The sequence below is a fragment of the Camellia sinensis genome, chromosome 14 (genome assembly GCF_055761805.1).
Source record: "Camellia sinensis isolate YWXY chromosome 14, ASM5576180v1, whole genome shotgun sequence".
NCBI lineage: Eukaryota > Viridiplantae > Streptophyta > Magnoliopsida > Ericales > Theaceae > Camellia > Camellia sinensis.
The window spans coordinates 25765741-25787377 of record NC_138974.1 but is presented as its reverse complement, the minus strand read 5'-3'; the positions used below and the strand labels follow the sequence as shown (position 1 = coordinate 25787377).

The window sequence follows — 21637 nt, the reverse complement described above, 5'->3', positions numbered from 1 at the left end:
TAGACTTTGCAGGACCTCGTGTGGGGATGACCCCGTTGTTGATCAGATCTTGTATTTCGTGGCGAAGACGAAAGCACATGTCAGTGTCATGGCCAGCTCGCTGATGGAAGGCACAGTAGTCGGCTGGGTTGTGCGAGAGAGGGAGGTTCTTTGGTAATGGCTGCGGCTCCAGGGGCTTCAGATGCCCTTTCTTGATCAAAACCCCTAGAGCCTTTGACAAAGGCATATAAAGTGGGGTGAAAACCTTCTTGGCTTGGGGTGGATTTTTGGCTGCTTGCGAGCTACTCCCGAATGCACCGGTGAATGGGATGGTTGTTTTTGGTGCGGTGGCAGCCACCATGCCCACATCAGAAGATCTTGCAGCTGCATCACCACTGGTGGTCGCATTCGAACTGCGGGAAAACGCCCTCCTGGGCTGCTCCTTCTCCTGGTCAAAAAGGCCCTGCTTCATAGCATCCTCGATCTGCACTCCCATCTCATGCAAGTCTGGAAAGGTAGGGAAGGGGATCACGATCATTTTCTGCATTAGCTTGGGCTGGAGATTGCGCACAATCATCCGAATTTGATCTTTGTCAGTGGGTCTAAGGGTCATCATTGAAGCCTTGGCCCTCCAGCGGGCTACGAACTCTGAGAAGCTCTCCTTCGGCTCCTGCCTCATCGTCTCAAGATCACGGATCGTAATCTCGATTTGGGTATTGTATGAATATTGTGCGACGAAGGCCTCGGCCATCTCCTCCTAGCTTTGTTTCACTGAATCCTCCAATTTGACATACCAGGTGACTGCAACACCCGACAGGGTCCTGCCAAAAAGGGAGAGCTTCTGTAATCTTGTCAAGCCCATCGGGCGCAAAACATCTGAAAACAAGCTCAAGTGGACCATGGGATCTCCTGACCTATCAAAACGGTCGATGTGAGGCATCTTGAACCTGTCCGGCAGAGTTACAGCTGCGTCGGTGTACCCGTCCTCAATGTCTGGGATGGACTTTACCCCCTGGGATTTCTTGAACAGCTTTTCAAGCTTGCTCAACTTCAACGCTGTGGGGTCGACCTCGAACTCGGAGGGAGAGTCCGGTAGATTGGTAGGTGTTTTGGATAGTTGAGGTAAAATTGGGGGCGGAGCCGGCCCGCCTGGAATGTCCGTATCATCCTGGACGTTTGGCGTCTCCCCAGGTGCTGGAGCTCCTGCTGGGGGAGGAACTTGTTGTGAAGCGGATGCACCGCTTTGCTGTTGTAGCTTGGTGATGAGCTCGGCCTGCTGAGTCATGATCGCAGCCTGCTGTTTGGAAAATTCCTCCTGACGGGCAGCATCCTGCTGCATGAGTTTCATACTTTCTTACATCTGGCGCATCATGGCCTCCATCCCTGACGTGTTCTGCTGATCCATCTGACTGATTGGTATCTATCCTTGTAGTAGAAACTGAGACCTTAGCCTGACTGTTCACTGGTGGGGTGGATAAGGGCCGCTGACCTGGTAACCGCTAAACCGGTGATTTGTGCCCGACTAGCCCTTTTACCCTGCCTCTGGCAAAGGAACACTGATTGCCCTTGGACTGAATCTCTGACCTGACAAAGTCTATCAGCACAAGTTCGATGAACCTCGGGGGATATCGGAGCCTTCTGAAGCTATGGTTCCCAGACTACCTTGCAAAAGAGAAAACAGACAGTATCTCAGCCTGATTCCATCTGAACAGATACGAGTATAGTTGAATGAGTGTGCCCTCTACTGAATTCTGCTCCAAAATTCTGCCCCAAATCTGAGTCTGATACCCACAGGTAAAGCTGACTCCCAAATACTGATAGTAATGCCCGCAGGCCTGATGCCCAAATTCGCAAACTGGTACATGCATTCCTGTAGAGATGCACTCTAAAAGCACATAGCAGACAAGTGAGAGCCAAAACACCCCTATGTTGGGGTAGGGCTTCCCTGTCCTATTTTGTCAGGAGCTAGGGTTTCACTACGCACACAGCGGTTTCAAACAACCTATAAACGGGTAAGCAACCTGTCCTAGTTTGGAATGGTCACTATGGATCCGAATATGCACTAGGTCGAATGGTCAAAGAGGGTGCCCCGGTAAAACCGGGGTTCATGTTCCCATACTGGCAGAGCCCACAACCGGTCAGCCTTATGGTCATGCCTTGACAAGACAAGCCTCCGGCAAACCGTTCAGGAATAGCAGATGGCAAACACGGTGTCCTAGGCGCACCAATGCAAATGCAATGCAAAGAAACACACAAGTGTAGTCAAAAACAGATATCATGAGTTCGAGTCAAGTTCTCTAAATCCCCAGCAGAGTCGCCAGAAACTCTAGACGTCCCCGAACGCCCCGGGAGGAACGAGCTCCCGTTCTGTTCATTTTGGGGTCACTACAGCTCAGGACTCTCAAATTTGTCACGGTTCTAAATCTGAACCAAAGAGTCCAAATCCGGCAAATCGTTTTGAGAAAACAGATTTTCGAAAGAAGTGCCAAACATGGACTGCTTTGCCAGATACAGAGTCGCCACCTAAAAATTTTATTTTGGAAAATTTAGGAAACCCTGACTCGTTGCCTAAGGCCACGTGTCCGTCATCACCAAAGTTGCCTCGGCTCGGGAACTTGGGTACGATTGGGGAAGGTCACTTCGTGAGCACCCCCGCTCGCCCGATCAAAGATCGGCCTCTACTAACCGTGATATCTATTTTTGAAAACATTGTATGTTCTTATTCCGGTTATTAGCCTAGGTTACTATGTGATGCGCACAGCATACAAGTATAGACTGAGTTGCCTGAATTGGAACAAAACATTTCATGTTTGTTTGTTTGAAAATGGTTTGATGGTGCTACCCGCAGGTAGGCTTAAAATGCAGATTTTGCCACCCTCAGGTGGGCTTAGAAAAGATAGTTTTGCCACTATCTAGTGGGCTTTAAAACAAACAGTTGATGATTTATTCCAATCCAAGTAACCCAACCTTCACCCACAGGCATTCAGGCAGTTATATCACATAAGCATTTAGCCTCATGGTAAGCATGCTATTCATGGCAGTCACTCACACGCATGCAAGGATGCTAAAGCATAAAACTTACCGAGTACTCCAAGCCAAAAACAGAAACTACATTAGAAATCATGCATGATCCTAAGTATACAGAATTGCCTAATGCAACACATGCAAGAATGCAAACTATAGCAGGCTCGGCTATTCTAAACATGGCATGTGGAATGCTACAACTAACATGTATTCAACTCGTAATTGAAATACAAATGCAGTTAGTATGATGCGCCGAGCCCGGTGCATGCAAAACAGATGAATGATGCAAACATGCTGTCATACTGTATGCTAATTGAAATATGCCCTAATCTAACCATCATAAGCAGGTAAATAAAAGGGAAGAAAGACGTGGGGTTGGAAGACATACATCACACTCACGCACACTTATTACAGTTTTGCCCCCGCGCAGAGGGTCCGAATAAATATACAGTCCCGAATAAAAGAATAGTACAGTCCAAATATTACAGTCCGAATAATGTACAAATTCCTAATTAATTAACAAATTAACTAAGAAAACTGTAAAACTGGCGTGCAAGCCAGGGACTGCCTTGCTCCTGACGAATGATATATGTCTGGGCTGCGTTGCGCGGAAATCCACTGGGATGCCCCAATTAGCCTCTGTTTAGCAGTTATTCTTGTAAAGCGTGCCAAACTCCGAAAAGTTGCTGATTCTTCATTTTGCTGCAACAGAGAGCAAGAAAGGGGCATGGCAATGTATTTTCACAGATATATGCATGCCTCGATCCTCGTGCCACCAATCACGCATATCGATGCATGATGGCAGAGGGGTCGAAATGTGCAACTCAATATAGAATGAATGCACGTATAAACACAACAAACCCTAACTCCATCATGGGTAATCCGGAGTGTCGGTGACTGGGGAATTGAGACACGTTCCGTCACTCGGAGTACGAAACGTACCTCGTTTCCCGTGCCCGGGCTAACTCCTATCCCGGACACGATGCAATATGCATGATATGCATGAATGCAACTAAGATACAGCCTAGCATGCACAATGCTATGAAAATGAGATGTCTCGAAATGCGTGCACACGGGCACGCAAACCGAGGAAAATGACTGAATGCGATCTAAGATACAACCTAGTATGCACTATGCTGTAAAAAAGAGATGCATCGAAATGCGTGCACACGGGCACGCAAATTGAAAAAATGACATACGCAATGCAAATGACATGGAAATGTGATATGGGCTTACACTAACATGAGAGAGTCTCAGCTACACTCACATAAGAGGCCGATGGATGAAAATGAAGTGCCTCGAAATGCGTGCACACGGGCACGCAAATCGAGGCAATGGCATACGCAATGCAATATGGCTAAAATGGCATATAGAATGCAACATGGACTTACACTAACATGAGAGAGCCTCAGCCACACTCACATAAGAGGCCAATGGATGAAAATGAAGTGCGTCGAAACGCGTGCACACGGGCACGCAAATCGAGGCAATGGCATACGCAATGCAATATGGCTAAAATGGCATATAGAATGCAACATGGACTTACACTAACATGAGAGAGTCTCAGCCACACTCACATAAGAGGCCGATGGATGAAAATGAAGTGCCTCGAAACGCGTGCACACGGGCACGCAAATCGAGGCAATGGCATACGCAATGCAATATGGCTAAAATGGCATATAGAATGCAACATGGACTTACACTAACATGAGAGAGCCTCAGCCACACTCACATAAGAGGCCGATGGATGAAAATGAAGTGCCTCGAAATGCATGCACACGGGCACACAAACTGAGGCAATGGCATACGCAATGCAATGGCATGGAAAATGATATGCAAACATGCTAATGGAATTTCAGCACTTAAATGTGGGGGAAAACAGCCCCGAAATGAGGCGAAAGTACACCCGATGCATGGAATAGACCCGAAATATGAATTTTGGCACCCGAAATGGCCTATAGCTATACCAAACATGCACAATATGGACATGCAATGAATAGACAGTAGCAAGGCAGCCCCAAAATTAGCATTTTTACAGCTCAAAGCATGGCCAAACAGTAAACAAAAACAGGGCAAAACAAGCATACAAAAATGGCCCTAAATGTGAGACAAAGAAGCAACTCACAGCTGCTGACCCCAAACAGGTTAGGGGCCTTCTACAATATTGAAGAGGGGCCAAAAATATGATGTTTTACAGAACTGTAAAAACCCCAAAAACAGACACAAGTATGCTCAAAATGCTATGCAAGATAAGGCCCAAAAGAGGTTACAACGCTAAGTATACAAAATATGCCCCAAACAGAAAAATATTCTTAATGAAACATGACAAGGGGGTCAAAATAATACCACTTTCAGTTCGAATCAAGGTCCAAAAACAAAAACACCATAGGCTAATAAATCATGCAGAAAAAGGGGGGAAAGAGGGCTACAATGGCAAGTGGCATATGGAAATATCAAATGGTGATGAGCCCTTCAACAATGTTGAAGAAGGGCTCAAAATAAGCACACTTACAGTTTATAACATGCCTCAAAACAGATCACACACAAGCCAAAAATATCATGCAAGAAGGATGGCATACAAGAGGGTAATGAAGCAAGTGCAACAAGGAGGTCCCAAATAGGGTAATACCCTTAATGAAAGATGAAAATAAGCTCCAAATATGGCAACTTTCAGTTTTGGTCGGAGCTCAAATGTATAAGCAAGAAGGGCTAAGATATAGACCAAGAAAAGAGCAAAAAAGGGAAAAACGAGACTCACCCTTGAAGACTAGTCTTTAGCAACCTCTTGGCTTGAGAAAAAGATGCTCCTTGCCTCTGGAAATGACCTCCAAACTGCTGGTATGGAGTGGTGGTGGTGGTGCTAGGTGGTGGTGACGGAATGGTGAAGAAATGGTGTAGGGAACTTGGAGTTTTGATTGTTGGAATATAGAGAGAGAGAGATATATAATGTAGGAGCTCTAAAAAAAAATTTCTAACCCTTTAATCTGAAGGGGAGGGGCTGTATATATAGGCAAAAGGGGTGGAAAAAGAGGGGGAAAAAAGGGGGGGAAATTCGGATTCAAAATTCCCCCCAAAAAGGCCAAAAGGGTGAGACAAAGAGGGAAGTGGTAGCTGTGGGTCCCAAATGGCCAAGAGCCCTTCAACAAAGTTGAAAAGGGGCTCAAACAAAGGAACTTTGTAGTTTATATCAAGCCACGAAAATAAATACACGTAGGCCTAAACTATCGTGCAAGAAAAGGGAAAAATGGAGGGGTAAAGAAGCAAGTGATAGATGGAGATGTCAAACATCAAGAGGTCCTCAATCAAACATGAAAAGGAGCTCAAAATATGACTATCTCAAGTTCGGGTCAAAGCCCAAAAATGCAAAATGAGGGTTCAGGAGCCAAAACACGCAGTTTAGGGCCCCGAAAGTGGGCTGTTAGGCACCGGAAGTGGTGTCCGACCACGAAGTTGGTCTCTCGGACCACAGTGTCCCTCAAAAGGGAGAAAATAAGATGTATGCCAAAAACTGAGGCAAATGGAGGTGGTTAAGCAGTCCCGAACCGAGGCACACGGCCAACGGCTCCGAAAAATCGAAAACCGGGCTCCAAACGGGCAAAATGGCCTATGACCACGAAACGTGGCCTACGGCCACTGAGAGATGATCTACGAGACCTCTCCCTCCCTTCGAGAAGAGAAAACAGAGAAAACAGAGTCTGGTTCGCAAACCGAGGCAAAGCACAAAAGAGTCCGGAAGTCCGGAAGCAAGGCTCGCAGCCGAGACTCTGGAACTTCTGAACGAACACAATACGCAATATCACCAAGCGCTCAACTGGTGACGTCTAAGTCTTAAGGTTGGTCAAAAATGGGGTGTCTACACCCCCATTGTCTTTGCTCTTAGTTGCTTCAGCCCAACTAACAAAGGTGAACTTTCCTCTTCAAATCCAACCCTCCTTCCCCCCCCTCTCTCCCGGCCACAAAAAGTTTGCTTGAATTCTATCAAATGCCTTAGCCACAGATGAGGGCATCTTGAAGATAGATAAATAAAATGTAGGTAAGCTGGACAGTACAAAATTTATGAGCGATAACCTTCCTCTAAATGAGAGGAGTTTCCTCTTCCATGAGGCAAGTCTGGCTCTATATTTATCAAGTACAGGCTTCGAAGTCTTCTTAGCTTCTGATACCTGCAATTCAGTCTAGATGCAAACTCCTCCAACTCTTGCTCAGACACGCCTATTCCACATACAAAGCTTTTATGAAAATTAATTTTCAAGCCAAAGACTAACTCAAAGCATCTCAAAATCCTTTTAACTACCGTTATCACCTCCATGTCAGCATCGCAAAAAATAATTGTTACACTAGTGAGTTAGAGATGTGAAACCGTAGCATCTTGACCCACCATAGCCCCTCTAAGTAGCCCCAAAGACCTTGCCCTTAGCATCAGCATATTGAGACCGTTGACCACTAGGTTAAATAGGAAAGGAGACAAAGAATCACCTTGTCGAAGGCCTTTACTAGGGTTGAATTCAGATGTAGGAGATCCATTCACAAGAACTGAAATTCTAGAAGATTCTAGGCACTCCCTAATCCATCCCCTCCACCTAACTCCAAAACCAAACTCATCCATTATAGATAGTAAACAACCCCAACTTACAGAGTCATACACCTTTTGGAAATCAAGCTCTAGAATAACTCCCTTTTTCTTAGTAACCTTCCACCAGTCAACAATTTCATTAGCTATTAAAACCCTATCCAACATATTCCTTCCACCCAAGAAGGCTGATTGTGCCTCAACAATAACCCTTAACACCACCTTCTTTAACCTATTAGCTAACACTTTGGCAAGAATCTTATACAGGGACCCAATTAGGCTAGTAGGTTTGTAATCTGAGATGCTAGCTAGACAGTCAACTTTGGGAATTAGAGTAATAAAAGAATTATTCACCCCAGAAGCCAACTTTCTATTGACCACCTTCCAACAATTTTGGAAACAAACCTGGTTAAACCCATCGGACCCAGGGGCTTTATTCCCATCACAACTTTTAATAGTAGCCCACACTTCATCTTTCGAAAAATCAGCTTCCAATCCATCTACCAGTTGGTCCTGGCCAATGGATCTAAAGTGCCTTCTCAGCTGTGGTCTTTTCCCCCAACCTTTAGTAAACACTTGTCTGAAATGCCTAAGCACATCCTCTTTCACCATGGTTGGGTCCTCAAGTATTACCTCATCAACTGACAATGAGCTCAAAGAGTTCCTGTAGTGCCTACTCAATGCTATGGTATGAAAGTACCTTGTGTTTTTGTTGCCTTTCATGTCCCAATCAAACTTGGACTTCTGTAGCCACAGCCATTCCTCCCTTTTGGTCAATGACCACACTTGTCTCCTTACCTCATTTCTTCGTACTACTTCATATTCTACCAAGTCTCTGGATTCAGCCACCAAATCCACCTCATGTAACTCTTCCTGAGCCCTCTTCAATGAAAAGGACACATTTCCAAACACCTCTTTATTCCACTTCTTTAGCTCCATTTTGAGATTTCTAAATTTCATTACAATCACAAATCCTGTCCACCCAGTAAAGACTGATTTCTCCCATGACTTCTTAATAATTGAAGAAAAGTTTGGATGTAAGAGCCAAGCATTGATAAACCTAAACGACTTTGGCCCCCAATCCCTCTCATCTTCCATCAAAAGCAGAGGGCAGTGATCCGAAACACCCCTTAGCAGTTCCCAAAACTTCAGCTTAAACTTCGTCATCCACTCTGATGACAATAATACTCTGTCAATTCTACTCCATCTGCCCCATCAGCTGAATTACTCCGTGTAAATTGCATTCCAAGCATTGGCATATCAAATAGCTCTAACCCTTCAATAAAGTTATTGAACTCTAACATGCCTCTGTCCCTTCTTGTACATCATTTTCTTTTCCCTAAATTCCTAATCTCATTAAGGTCCCCCCCTTCCAAACACCACGGACCAAAAAATCCTGACGTTAAATTAATGATTACATTCCACAAATGTCCCCTTATTGAAGCATCATTTGGTGTGTAGACATTAATGAAAACACAATCAAAATCTGGAAGCATAATACCTGATAGTAGTATAAAACATCTTAAGCTGTAACACTGTAACAGTACAAAAACCGAAGGTCTCCAAACACACAGCAGCCCTCCAGCCGTTCCATTCGTATCTACACCCATAAATTCAAGCTCATCATCGGGCCAAACCGAACGCACCATATCTCTTGACATCCCATCTTTCTTGGTTTCTTTAAAAAAAAAAATTTTGATTTTTCTCTCCTAGAGTAACCCCCTTATTTTTCTCATTTTCTCTGGTTTTCCAAAACCCCTAACATTCCAAGACAACACCTTCATTAGGAAACAGAGCACAACACCAAGACCACCTGATAATGTTATTCAGTGATGAATAACACCATCCCTCTGTGCTTCTCTCCTCGCATTATCCTCTTCTAACTCCACGATTCTCTGTAATGCTTCTTGTTCATTACCACTGAAGCTAATCCCCAGAGTTTACCCGCTTTTAAAGACTCCTTGGCCTATTCCAAGACTGAATTTTCACCCCGATCAGACTGACCTCCCAAGCTTGATCTTGACGGCGTTGCCGCAGCCACTCTAAAGACAGGTTCTTTATGCCATACTCCCATAGAAGACGAACCACCAAATCGAACAGCTCCCTTCCCACCTCTCTAAGCCAATCTACCTCCTTTTGATACCCTCTCTGGTACTAGGGTTGTTTTTCTTCCCAATGAATTTGCAATTCTGATTATGGGGCACTCTAGATCCTCCAACAATCTTTCCCAAAATAGATATGGGCTATGTAGATGACAATGGTGAACACCCATCAACATGGACCTGAGTCACTTCCTTCTTTTTAGGACTATGTCCCACTCCCACAATTCTTTCATTGGGCTTGGCCACTCCCTTTGCTTTAACAACCTCATCCAATAATATTTGAATATTAATCCCAGGCCTTTCAGGCCCAGTACCGCTAAGGCTTCTCATAAACCCAATCGTAACCAACCCCACCTCCTCCCTACCCCTCTCATTAATACTCCTCTAGATCACAACTATGCGATCATTGGCAATATAACTATTGCATGCGTCTGGTAACTTTAGGTTCTCCATACAAGTGTTTATAGTTTCTCCTACTACAGATAGATAAGAATCATCCAGCTCTTTACCTCCTCCACTACCCTCATTGATTGCCACATCCTCCTTTTGAAGAGAGACCATGTCATCTTGGCTTGCCACTTAATTATGCATAATGCCTTCCACCTTCGCAACTTCTTCCACGACTGGACTCCCATGGCTACTAAGCTTGTTCTCTGTACTGTTAGAGCTACAACAGTCATGAGTAGAGCATTTACAAGCTTATACTCTTGACACCATGACTTGCTCCTCACATACTCTTACTGGATAACTTTTACCTCTACACCTTACTTGCACTACTGTGCTAATGAAGCCCATAATCGTTATGGTAACTTTGACTCTGCCACATCTAAATGATAACTGATCAGACTTATCTTTATCCACCCTAATTACCTTCCCCCCACAGGCTCCCAATCTTGTTGAAAGTGTCAACATTCCATAAGTTAAATAGAACAGCCTAGCAGCACAACCATACTCATCTCTCGTTCTCGAAGTGCCCTAACTTCGACCACTCTGTCATAGAATCACACCATTCCTTCCAGCAGCTTTCTAATAATACCAAGTCTGCTCAGCTCAATAGATGATTTGACAGACACCGCCGCTATCCTTCCACAACCTTTTCTTACTACAACTCCGTCTGGTCCTACATCACTGACTGTTTTTTTAAAGTCTAAGAAAGTATAGAAGGCTTTGAGCTTAACAGTAAGACTGTCATATGGCCACCCATTTCCCACTTTATTCTCATCAATTGTGCGGCCCGTAGTCTCCTAAACATTCCTCGCCTGAACTGCTTCCGCAAATGACTTCAACCCTATGAATGATGACGCTGATTTCCCTAAGTGCCTCCTACTATTCTCATCACCTCGCCCATTACCATTCCCTACTACTACAGATTGACCCACTACCCTAACACATGATGTATCCTTTGCAAGCTTTACTACATTGACCCGCAAAGCTTTATCATCGCACCACACTCCATTGGCCTTTTAGACTGCCATGTATGCCGCTAAAAGTCAATCGTACCTGACGAAACCAAACCTTGATCTTGTTGTTTTCCTAGTCTTGTTTGGAATGAATAGATCTCTAACAGCCCCAAACTTCATAAACATCACATAAAGTCCCTTTGGATTCGTAGATGAGGGAATATTGTCCACAAAGATTGTGTGAATACTTAGATTGCCATCGTCAGAACTTTGAAACTCTCTCTCTCTTCCATACAACACCGGTCGCCAGCCTTTCGCCTCCCTTGCCATTTCAAATAATCCAATATTGGCCTATTCATGATAATTTTGGTTTGTGAAAGGAAATAGATATTTTGATAACTGTTACTGATTTCTTTCGGTTACATCTTTTTCTTGCATGACCATTAAATTATGTTTAAAAGCATATTGCTAGAGATTATTACAAAATGTAGAGAAGAATCTAACTTATTTTACTAATACATTTGTAGGATGTAAAATGATTGGAGAATTACATTTTGAATCATATGTCTCCATTTTGGAGAAGATTCTTGAACCATTTGGCTGAAAGTTTGGAATATCTTTTCAAACCATTTTTGTATTCCACGTAGTTGATGCCAAAACGAACTGTGTAACCCGAGCTCCATTCAAAATTATCCAACAGTGACCATGCAAAATATCCTTTCACATTAGCACCATCCCCATATGAAAAACAAAATCAACAGCAAACTTCGTATGTAATAGAAAAAAATTATAATTTCTAAAATTGTAACTTTCGCACTCATATATTTTGTAAATGCAACATTATTTGTTAGTCATCTTCAGAACTTACTTGATTGCTTGTAAAAGGAAAGAAAGATGGTGATAATAGTAATGTATCCTCGTGTTGTCGGCAAGGGCTTCTTCAAGTGATAATGTAGCGTTATTTGCCTCATCAATCCCTGAAATGGATGGGCCAAGAATGTTTAGTGTAAACTTAATTTGCAATCACAAATTTATTAGATTTATATGTTACTATAAATGAAACAATTTTATGTTAATGCAAAATTATTAATGAATTGATTACCATTCTCCGTGATATAAATAAGCAGATTATTATATTTTTTCTTCACGTAGAGAAGAATATCATAAATGCCTCTAGGATAAACAAAAAAGCCAAGTTGAAGCAACCTGTAAGATCGTGTAAAGTTATAGAGTTGATTATGAAAAACCTCTATTCATATGCAAGTTAGTAAATATATTAAATTTAAACAAGCTCCACAAGAAGAATTGCTTAAATTTCTATTTCTTACCATCGCACCGATAGGAACCCCATTCCGCATAGCTAGCATAACAAAAGAATCATGTCTAGTTACCACATATTAAGTTACAATAACGTTTTTAATTACTGGTACAAAACTTTGAACTTACTTGTAAGGTTAACTTGAGAATCTGTTAAATAGCTGGCATTTATACTATTGGAGTTTGGTGCATATGCTGCATAATTAGCAGTGTAATAGTTCAGCCCGAGAAAATCAAATGATCCTTTTAACATCTTGGACTGTTCTTTGGAGAACTTAGGAAGTTGTTTTCCCACAAGAGTCCGCATTGTATGTGGATAGTCACCGGTTGTTAGAGGGTCCATAAACCTCCAATACACAAGGAAAAACATAGTTATGACATATTATAAATTGATGACCCTACTTATGACAATATTGTTCAGTACCATGTATGCGTTATCACGAAAAGGATAATTATAAAACACTCACCATCCACTACAAGAATTTACACAATTGCCGACCACTTTTGCCGACCAAAAAAATTTTGGTCGCAAAAAAATGACATTTGGCGACCAAATATTAATTAGTCGCGAATGATCATTATTTTCGGGGACCAAATATTATTGGTCGCAGAAGGTTATATTTTGGCGACCAAAAAATGAGTTGGTCGCAGAAAGTGGTATGCTTTTGCCGACCAACTACAAATTTGGTCGCGGAAGGTCACATATTTTTTGGCGACCAAAAATTTGGTTGCCAAAAACTTATTTTCAGCAACCAAAAAAAATTAGTCGCCAAATTAGTACTTTTAGCGACTAATATTTTAGTCGCCGTTGATTGAGATTTGGCAACTAAAAAAAATTGTCGGCGAATGGTACCTTTTCTGCGACTAATTTGATATTTTGGTCGCCAAAAATTTCTGAGGGAAATTTGAAACGTGGGGCGGGAAATCAGAAACACATTTTCATTTTCTCCTATCTCATCTGTTTCTCTCAAACAAACAAACAAATATATCAAAATATGCCCACAATGTATCCCTGTTTCTCTCACTCTCTCCATCTGTTTCTGTTTCTCTCTATTATTCACACAAGCACAAACCCTAGACCACCATTCAAAACCACCACCACCAAAAATGTCTCACGCCGTGGTGGCGTCGCCCTATTTCCCCACCGTGAGGTCGGCGGCGAACTCACCAAGGCAGAGAGCAAACACGAAGAAGGTGACTAACACGAAACGAAACAGGAGCAGCGTTGGAGCAGCAGTGGGGTTCGGTGGAGAGATGAAGGAAGTTCGGTAGCAGTGCGTGTAGCCGCCTACACTCTACCATTGCTAATCCTCTCGATTTCATACCTCTTTCATCAGGTAAACACACTCTCTCTTTCTCTCTCTCTCTCTCTCTCTTGCTCTCGTTCCCCCAATTTCAAACCCTAACTATAATTTTTAACTTTTCAGATCTTTACCTCTCAAGAGTTTCCTCACCTTGAATTTGCTAAACCTGTAGTTTTTGCCTCCTGTAATTAATTTGATTGACATGGATTGAAGAAAACCCCTTTTTCTTATACAATTGAAATATGAAAGCCCCAAAAAATATATTTATGAATAAATAAATATATCAGATTACACAACCCTAGCTCTTTGGGTTTTAACATTACAGTATGGGTTTGTCCGTTGTGAATGCGTTATCTGAGGTGTTTACTTTCATTTCTTATACCTTTATTGGCCATTGCATTTACGTTGATTCAGATGTATGTATCTATCAGTTTCGTTTATTCTTTTAAATGTTGGAGGAGAGCATTTGAGTTCCTCTTGGCAGTAAATTATGATTTAGGCTTTAATGTTCCAATTTTGATGTCACTTACCTGTCCTTTCTAGTGCAGATAGTACACCTGTGGAAAAACTTTATAGGGTTTTAACATTACAGTATGGGTTTTTGATTAACACTGAAATGAACCTTTGTACTTATATTCTGTGCTACATGCCTACATTTAGAATATTGATGGAAGGGATTACTAATGCTGATTGCATTTTCACACTATGATATTATTTAAATATATAGGTGTCTAAGGGCCTGTTTGATATCCTTTTCATCATTTTTATTTTCATTCAGTTCTCATTTTCTCAATTTCCAGCAATGACTATGAATAATGAGCAATTTGCCCACCAAGTGGGTGGCAGGGGCAGCTAGCAAGTGAACCTGGCTAGGCGCTTGATGAAAAAATTATTGGACTTCCTATTCCTTCTTGTTGGATCGTACTAGGATTCCCAATTTTGACAACTGTGTTTTAGGATAGCACAAGAAGCTCCAAATGTTTTTGCTTTAACTCTCTTCATCAGAGTTCAACTACTTTCCCTTGATTTGGCCGTTAAACATGCTGCTTGTGTCCCTTTGCTGTCAAACTGTATTAGGCACTCTACAATTTACCTGCTAATGAACATTCCACAACTTCTTTTCTTCTTCTTCTTCTTTTTGTTTTTTATTTATTATTATTATTATTATTATTATTATTATTATTATTATTATTATTATTATTATTATTATTATTATTATTATTATTTATTTTTAAAAACTAAAATTTTTATAATTAAACTTTCCCAACTTGTTATGTCTTAGTTATATCAGGGATTTCAAGTTTGCTGGCATCAACGGTTTCTATTTATCAGGACCGAGTCATTTATTTCTGTCATGTCTTGGTTCACAGGCATTAGAAGTTATTGTTTGGCGTGATGGGAAGGAATACCAACAAAAATATTCCCGTGGAAAGCCTGTAACAACTTTAATATGTCATGAGCTTCCAGATGAATCAAAAGATCGTCAAGGGACACACATTAAGTTTTGGCCTGACAAAGAAGGTTAGTCATGACTTCCTAAATCCTTTATGCTTCTCATTATCTGGTCATTCAATTCCTTAGTGATAGTTGCTTTTAATGATTCCATATTCTTTTTCTGACTATGAACCTTTAGGCAGTATTCACTACTGCAATTCAGTTTGATTACCCCACCATTGCTGGACGAATTAGGGAGCTTGCATTTTTAAACCCTGAGGTGGAGTCATTACAACCTGCTTGCAGTTCCATTGCATCTTTGAAACTTTTAAATATTGATTTTAGCATGTCTCTTGAATTCTTCATTTTTTCTTTTTGAATTTGGTGTTTTTTTATTTATTTATTTTAATACTTTGAACAAGGTGGAATTTTCCTCGACATTTACTTAAAATTTCTTTGCGATAAAACTGTGTCCATGCAATAATGTTAGAAGATTATATAGGTAAGCTAGTGTGTAAAAAGGGCTGGCCTGCTCTACCTCGACTTGCATTGCTCATCTCCATGTACATATCTCCAACCTGTAGATGGAGCAACAGGTTGTAGAATTTGAAGCTATGATGAAATAATGTAGGTTCCACATTAGAGTTGGCATAATGAATGGCCATAAACTAAACTGGGGACCTAATTTGATGCAGTGAGCTTGGTATCACATTTGCTGATTTCAGATGTGTCCTTGACAACCTGGCAGTTGTTAGCCTCTGCTTTTGGTGCTAGGAGTGCTTGGTTGTTTCCTTCTCCTGACTTTGTTTGAATGAATATATCTTGCACGTAGTTGCTAAATATAAATCAACTAATAAAGTCGAAAAAATGTGGATTTTATTCAATTAAGGATTTAAAACAATATTTTGTCTTTGTCAAATTGGTTTTGTTACTAAGTATTATGATTCGCGTAACCTAATCTTTGCTTTTACCTAAAATATTTTTATCCTATAAATTGTCCAAAGACCTCATGCCCTCTTATAGACCAAAGTCTACCTTGTAATACTTGGAGATTATCCAGTAATTCTCTCTTTCTTGAATGCCTTCAGGGCACAATATGCTGTGTTGAAAGAAGAGTGCCACCGATTGTTTCCTATTGTTGGAAGTGGTAGGTTTATTACTGCACCAGTAATCACTGAAGATGGTGATCCTATTCAAGATCCTATAGTGCTTCTGGAAGCAAATCCAGACAAGGGATTGGCTACAGTTTCTCCAGAAAATGGTAATGTTGATAACTTCAAGTCTGCAATTAGTAATTCATAAGATGCTAATGCCTTAAATTATGTAAATACAGCAGCTCCCTGCAGCTCAACAATGGTAAAAGAAGTGGACAAGAAAATAATCCAATGGAAGCTTACACTACATCAAATAGGTTGGTGGTATATGTTACTATTGAATGCACATTTCCTTTACCATCATCATCATTATTAGATTTTCACTCATATCGCTAAGTCCATCTTCTGTAGCCTCCTCTATTTTTTGAAGATCAGTTTGGGATGCAATGTTACACAATCCATTATTTGTGTTTCATGAATAAGGTGCTGAATATTGAAGTTACATGATTTATCTTCAGAGCTTGCATTCAATCTTAGATTGTGGTCTATATTTGATAGTAGTAAATTATAGGGAATGCCATTCAATCTTAGATTCTACAACAAATTACTTCTTTTCTTTTTTTTAGGTGGTCATTTGTGTACTGTTTTTTTGTCATTTCGAATAAGATTTTGAAGTCTTGTTTTATTAGTTGGATGAGAAAAAACTGTTACTTGTTCATGAATTTCGGTATTTGAACTTGTGTTGTAACCTTTCTTGCTTGGATTTATATTTATGCCAGGTCTCGATGTGGTTCACACTGATAGGACTCTAGTTTTCTATGAGAAGCAAGAAAACTTGTCAAAACTTTGGGACATTCATGCTGTCTATGCATGGTTTGATATAGATGTAGGCTACTGTCAAGGTAGGTAGTCAAATTATGACTTCAATAAAATGCAGAAATTGATCAATTATGATAATAGTTGCCCTAACGAGGAAAAGTTTCTATATATTTTCACATCCATGATCAATTATGATAATGGGACAAGCAATGTTATTTATTGTGTTTTGGAATAGCATCATTCTTCCTTATGTAGTAGTTTTTTTTAATTTTTGACCATGGATTCCTTATCTGGTTTTCATGGACTGAAACCTTTCTTAGCCATGCCATCATAATAAAGGTTATGGCTCCATGTCTAACGAGTCTTGCTTGGTATATTAAACATTGTAGATTGGATTTTGTTGAAAATTTTTTACCATCATGCTCCATCAACCTCTTTTAATATCTTTCCATGAATCATGAGGCCTCTCACCCTGTGGTGCCTCTTTTATAATAACTTTACTTATAAAAATTAAAAAATAAAAAGTTTGGGACATCAGTCTACCTGCTTTTCTAAAGTCTCCTCTTCTGGTTGCCTCCCATTTTTCTAAAGTCTCTCTATGTTGGCACTGCTCTAGGGAATGAGCCAAGTTAATCACTTGGTTAAAAGCTTGAAATTTTTCTTTGTTGCTCTATGGCAATTGATTAATGAGTCTGGATGGTGATTTATTTTTACATTTTGAGTGGGGTGTTTGACAAAACTCAGTGTTTGGGTAGTGACTTGTGGTAGTTGGGAAATTAGCTGGGTGATTGTTTAGACATTTCGATTTGCCTAAAAATTGAAATGGGTTAGTGTGATGAATGCTTGGAGATTTTTGTGATATTATATTGCAATTGATTTTTATTTGGTACACATTCTTACATATTAGATGGCGAGTACTTCACCATCTCCAAATTCTCCACCCACTGCTGCCTCACCACCGGCGTCCACCCCTCCGCCACCTCAGCCTTCCTCTCCTCCACCAGCCCCTCCTACAACAACTCCTTCTCATTCCAATCTCATTCCAATCTCTTCTAGTAAAGTGATGTTGACTGCTATTTTTGCATATTGCAGTCTGTCCCTCCTACTATCTGGTATTGATTAGTGGCTGGTCTAAATGCTCAGTTGCGTTTAGTTCGCCGTGGATATTGATATTTGTGTTTAGATTTTTGGGGGTTGGCTTGAGGAACCATGAACCAGAACAAGAGACAAAAGAGAGACAATTAATCAATAGTCTTTCGAAAACCCACAAGACAAGAGAGAGATATCCCTTTTAAGTTGTAGGAGAATAGGGCTGGCTTTGATATGGAATTAATGGTCCCATAGGGAGCAAGGAAGCTCTATTTGAGAACTTTGATGGTTTTGTTGAGGGGACATAAGGCAGAAATTATGGTATTCTATTTTATTTTAGTGTATTCTATTTTAGTGCTTTCGCTTAATAGATATGAATTGCTGTAATAATAATTTAAAAATTGCTGTAATAATTTAAAAATTATCCCTTATTCTAATTATAAATATGCTCTTAATGTATCAAATATGAGTCGCGCTCAAATTACTTGTTGTGTCCAACTCATTTGTGATGTCTCCGAGATAGTAGATTAAAACATGGGTGTGTCCAACTCATTTGTGATGTCTCCGAGATAGCAGATTAAAACATGGGTGTTGAAAGGTAGAGGATTCTGAAGATGAAGACAAAAATATACTACACTTTTCGACTAGTATGGACCCCAAAATGCACCTGATTTTCGACTAGTGATGTCTCCGAAAAGAATGTACACATTATTCAATTCAAAATGTTGTAGGTGGCATTTTTGTTGGGTATTAACATCATTAGAAGTGTTATGTTAATTCCATTGTAAAACTTAAACTATATGTCATGAAAATGTTATTCAATATGTTGTATGTGTTTTCATTTTCAATCTGCAACTGTTTTAACTTGTTACCTATATGCTAAATTTGTGCAATCTGCAGTGCTTGCTAGTGAAAGGATGGAAGGGAACAAGCTGGAGTTTTCCCCGTGGGAAAAAGAACAAAGATGAGGAAGACCATGCATGTGCTGTTAGAGAAGTTTTGTTTCTTATGGAATTCTTAGTTGTTCTCATATTTATAGTAATTAACAATTTGTATTGAACACCAAGGAGAACTTTTTTTCCTTTCTCTTGACATTCTTTATTCTTTAGCTTTAGGCCAGAAACAGAAAGAGTTCAACTTAATTAATTAATCGCTGTAGAAACTTATTCCATTAATATAAAATTGAACAAAATGTCAGAGAGGGCATAATTTTCTTTTTAATTATTATTTATATATGAAATGTGCTGTTGCTGATGCCGGTTTTGAAATCCTCCATGTTTCCTAAACGCCTGTGGGAGAGATGAAAGGGTAATATGCTTGATTTGCTGATTCATCATTTCTACAGTGCATCAAGCTTACCTAATAGGTTGTCCATGGGATGCATACTATTAATCAAACAAAATAGCTGTCAGTATACCCTTGAAACTAGAGCATTGGTGCCAAACAAAATATTTGGTGAGTTTGCATTTCATGTAAGTTGGTTACAAAATTACAATAATGTTCCTTATCGAGGCTTGCAATGACCTAGTCAATGCCTTGTAGGCTTCTCTTTGATCAAGTAGTTGGGGGTGGAATTGGATTTGGGGCCTTTTAGTAACCATTGCTTATGGTTTTGATTTGGAATTCCATCATAAATCTGAGAATTGTATTCTAGATATAATGACGATACATAAATCCCAGTGAATAGATTTAACTCACCGATTCTTCGATTGATAATTGGACTGTTGTGTAGTAATGGAAAAAAAGAAAAGAAAAAGAAAGGTGTCATTGCCACTAGAAGGATTGTAACTATAGGCACTGCCACCAACACTCATGCTGCCATGGGTGTTACAATTTTTACAATTTACTTGCCACCACCATCACTCCCATCAATGTTGCCATCATCACTGCCAACATTCCAACCATGACCAGCATCATGCATTTCTTGACATCCCTAGTACTGCCATTGCCCGCTCAACCACTACCTCCAGCAGCACCATCACCATTTTTCCATCACTATTACCCCAAATAATTGCTTCAATATGCCACACTAACTGTCTTCTGCCACCAACATTGTTTTCCTTCACCTCTAGTTCAATGCTATCTCATTTTTTACATCTCATTTGGAACACTACCATTCACCTTTCATCATTTGAATTTTCAATTTCTGTTTTAAATTAAATCTTAAAATCCATTTTCAAACTGAAATGAGTACTTAACTGCACTTAAGAACCAAAGCCCAACCATAATTTCCTAATGAAAAAAAACCTACTAAAAAAAATGGATTTACAAATTTAGATTCTGATGCTGCATTCTAACTTCTTTCTTTTGACGTAGGTCCTTGAGGGAACAGGTTTTGATGTTTCAAAATTCCTAAACAAAGATGACGATATTGAGATGATATTTGGACAGCAGAGGGTGCGGCTCTACATAATTGCTGGTGTGAAAGACGATACCGCCTTTGCCCCACTTACCAAAAAAGAGATCAGTGTATGTTGCCTCTCCTCATCTAAAACTGTCCAGATTGTGAAAAAGATCACTTCTGTTGTATGTCTAGGGTCATTGAACTGAGTCCTTATCTTGTTTGTTTCTTGTTTGTAGTTCTACTATTAATAATTTGCTTCTAAAGTAAAAGAATTAAAAAGTCCCCTGTATATTTTCTATACATAGAGAGATCTAAATATATACACATAAACATTTGATATGTGTAACTAACAGTTTGGGTTTCTTTCTCCTTAATGGATGACAATGAAGGAGAAGAATAAGCTGAACTTTATAACAATGTCTTTGTGATGTTGGAAATGTGCCTTCTTGTATGTTGTTTGCAGGAAATTGCATGGCAGCGGCATGATGAGATTCAACCTACAAATGAGGATGTGATATCTCGTGGGACCACTGGCCTCAAGCTCTATATGGTTGCTCCTTTCTTGGTGTAAGTGTCGTGGCACTTGCGTCTATAAAGTATCCGCACAGGTTTTTCTTTCTTTCAAGGTCAAGAAAGCTCCAATTACAGATTCAACAATACCTCAAGTAGCTTATGTATTGTCCTTGAAGTAGTTAAAGTCGATAGCAAACAATTAGACGACACTTGTGCTGAACTGAAATTTTGGAGATTTTGCTGTTGGTCCTGAATTTGATATGCCTTTAAAGGTTACTAGTTTGCTATTGAAGTTCTCTCACGTAGAGCTACAACTTAGAAGAGTTTCCTAATGAGATTCTCTCCCTTGCATAGGGTCTCACACACAATAGATCTAATCTAGGTGGCCACGAGAAGTTAGTCGCAACCAGTTCTTGATATTAGAGAGGAGGCCAAGGGGCCAAGGTCGAATTACATGAAGATCTTATAATAAAAGAAGAGGTTAAGTGAGTAACTAGATTTCTGTTACAAGTGAGAGCATCTCAAACAGACTTCAAATTCAATGAAGAGATGTGTCTTCTACTCCAATTGATTTTGTCAATCTGGAAAATTCAACTTCATAGTTAAGAAGGTTGCATTGTTCTGCTTTTCAATTTCTATTGAAGAAGA

At 40.2% G+C, this 21637-nt stretch overlaps 1 long non-coding RNA gene and 2 pseudogenes across 1 annotated transcript; 2 read left to right on the top strand and 1 right to left on the bottom strand.

Annotated features, from left to right (window-relative positions):
• Window positions 1–11496: 11496 nt before the first annotated feature.
• Window positions 11497–21637, bottom strand: part of LOC114319133 (beta-glucosidase 12-like) — a 39654-nt pseudogene continuing 29513 nt past the window's right edge.
• On the top strand, window positions 14006–15590 carry LOC145806704 (uncharacterized). Its single transcript, XR_014350157.1, has 3 exons — window positions 14006–14055; window positions 15067–15217; window positions 15334–15590. It is a non-coding gene; the product is annotated as an uncharacterized LOC145806704 (long non-coding RNA).
• LOC114309269 (mRNA-decapping enzyme subunit 2 pseudogene) lies at window positions 18611–21047 on the top strand (annotated as a pseudogene).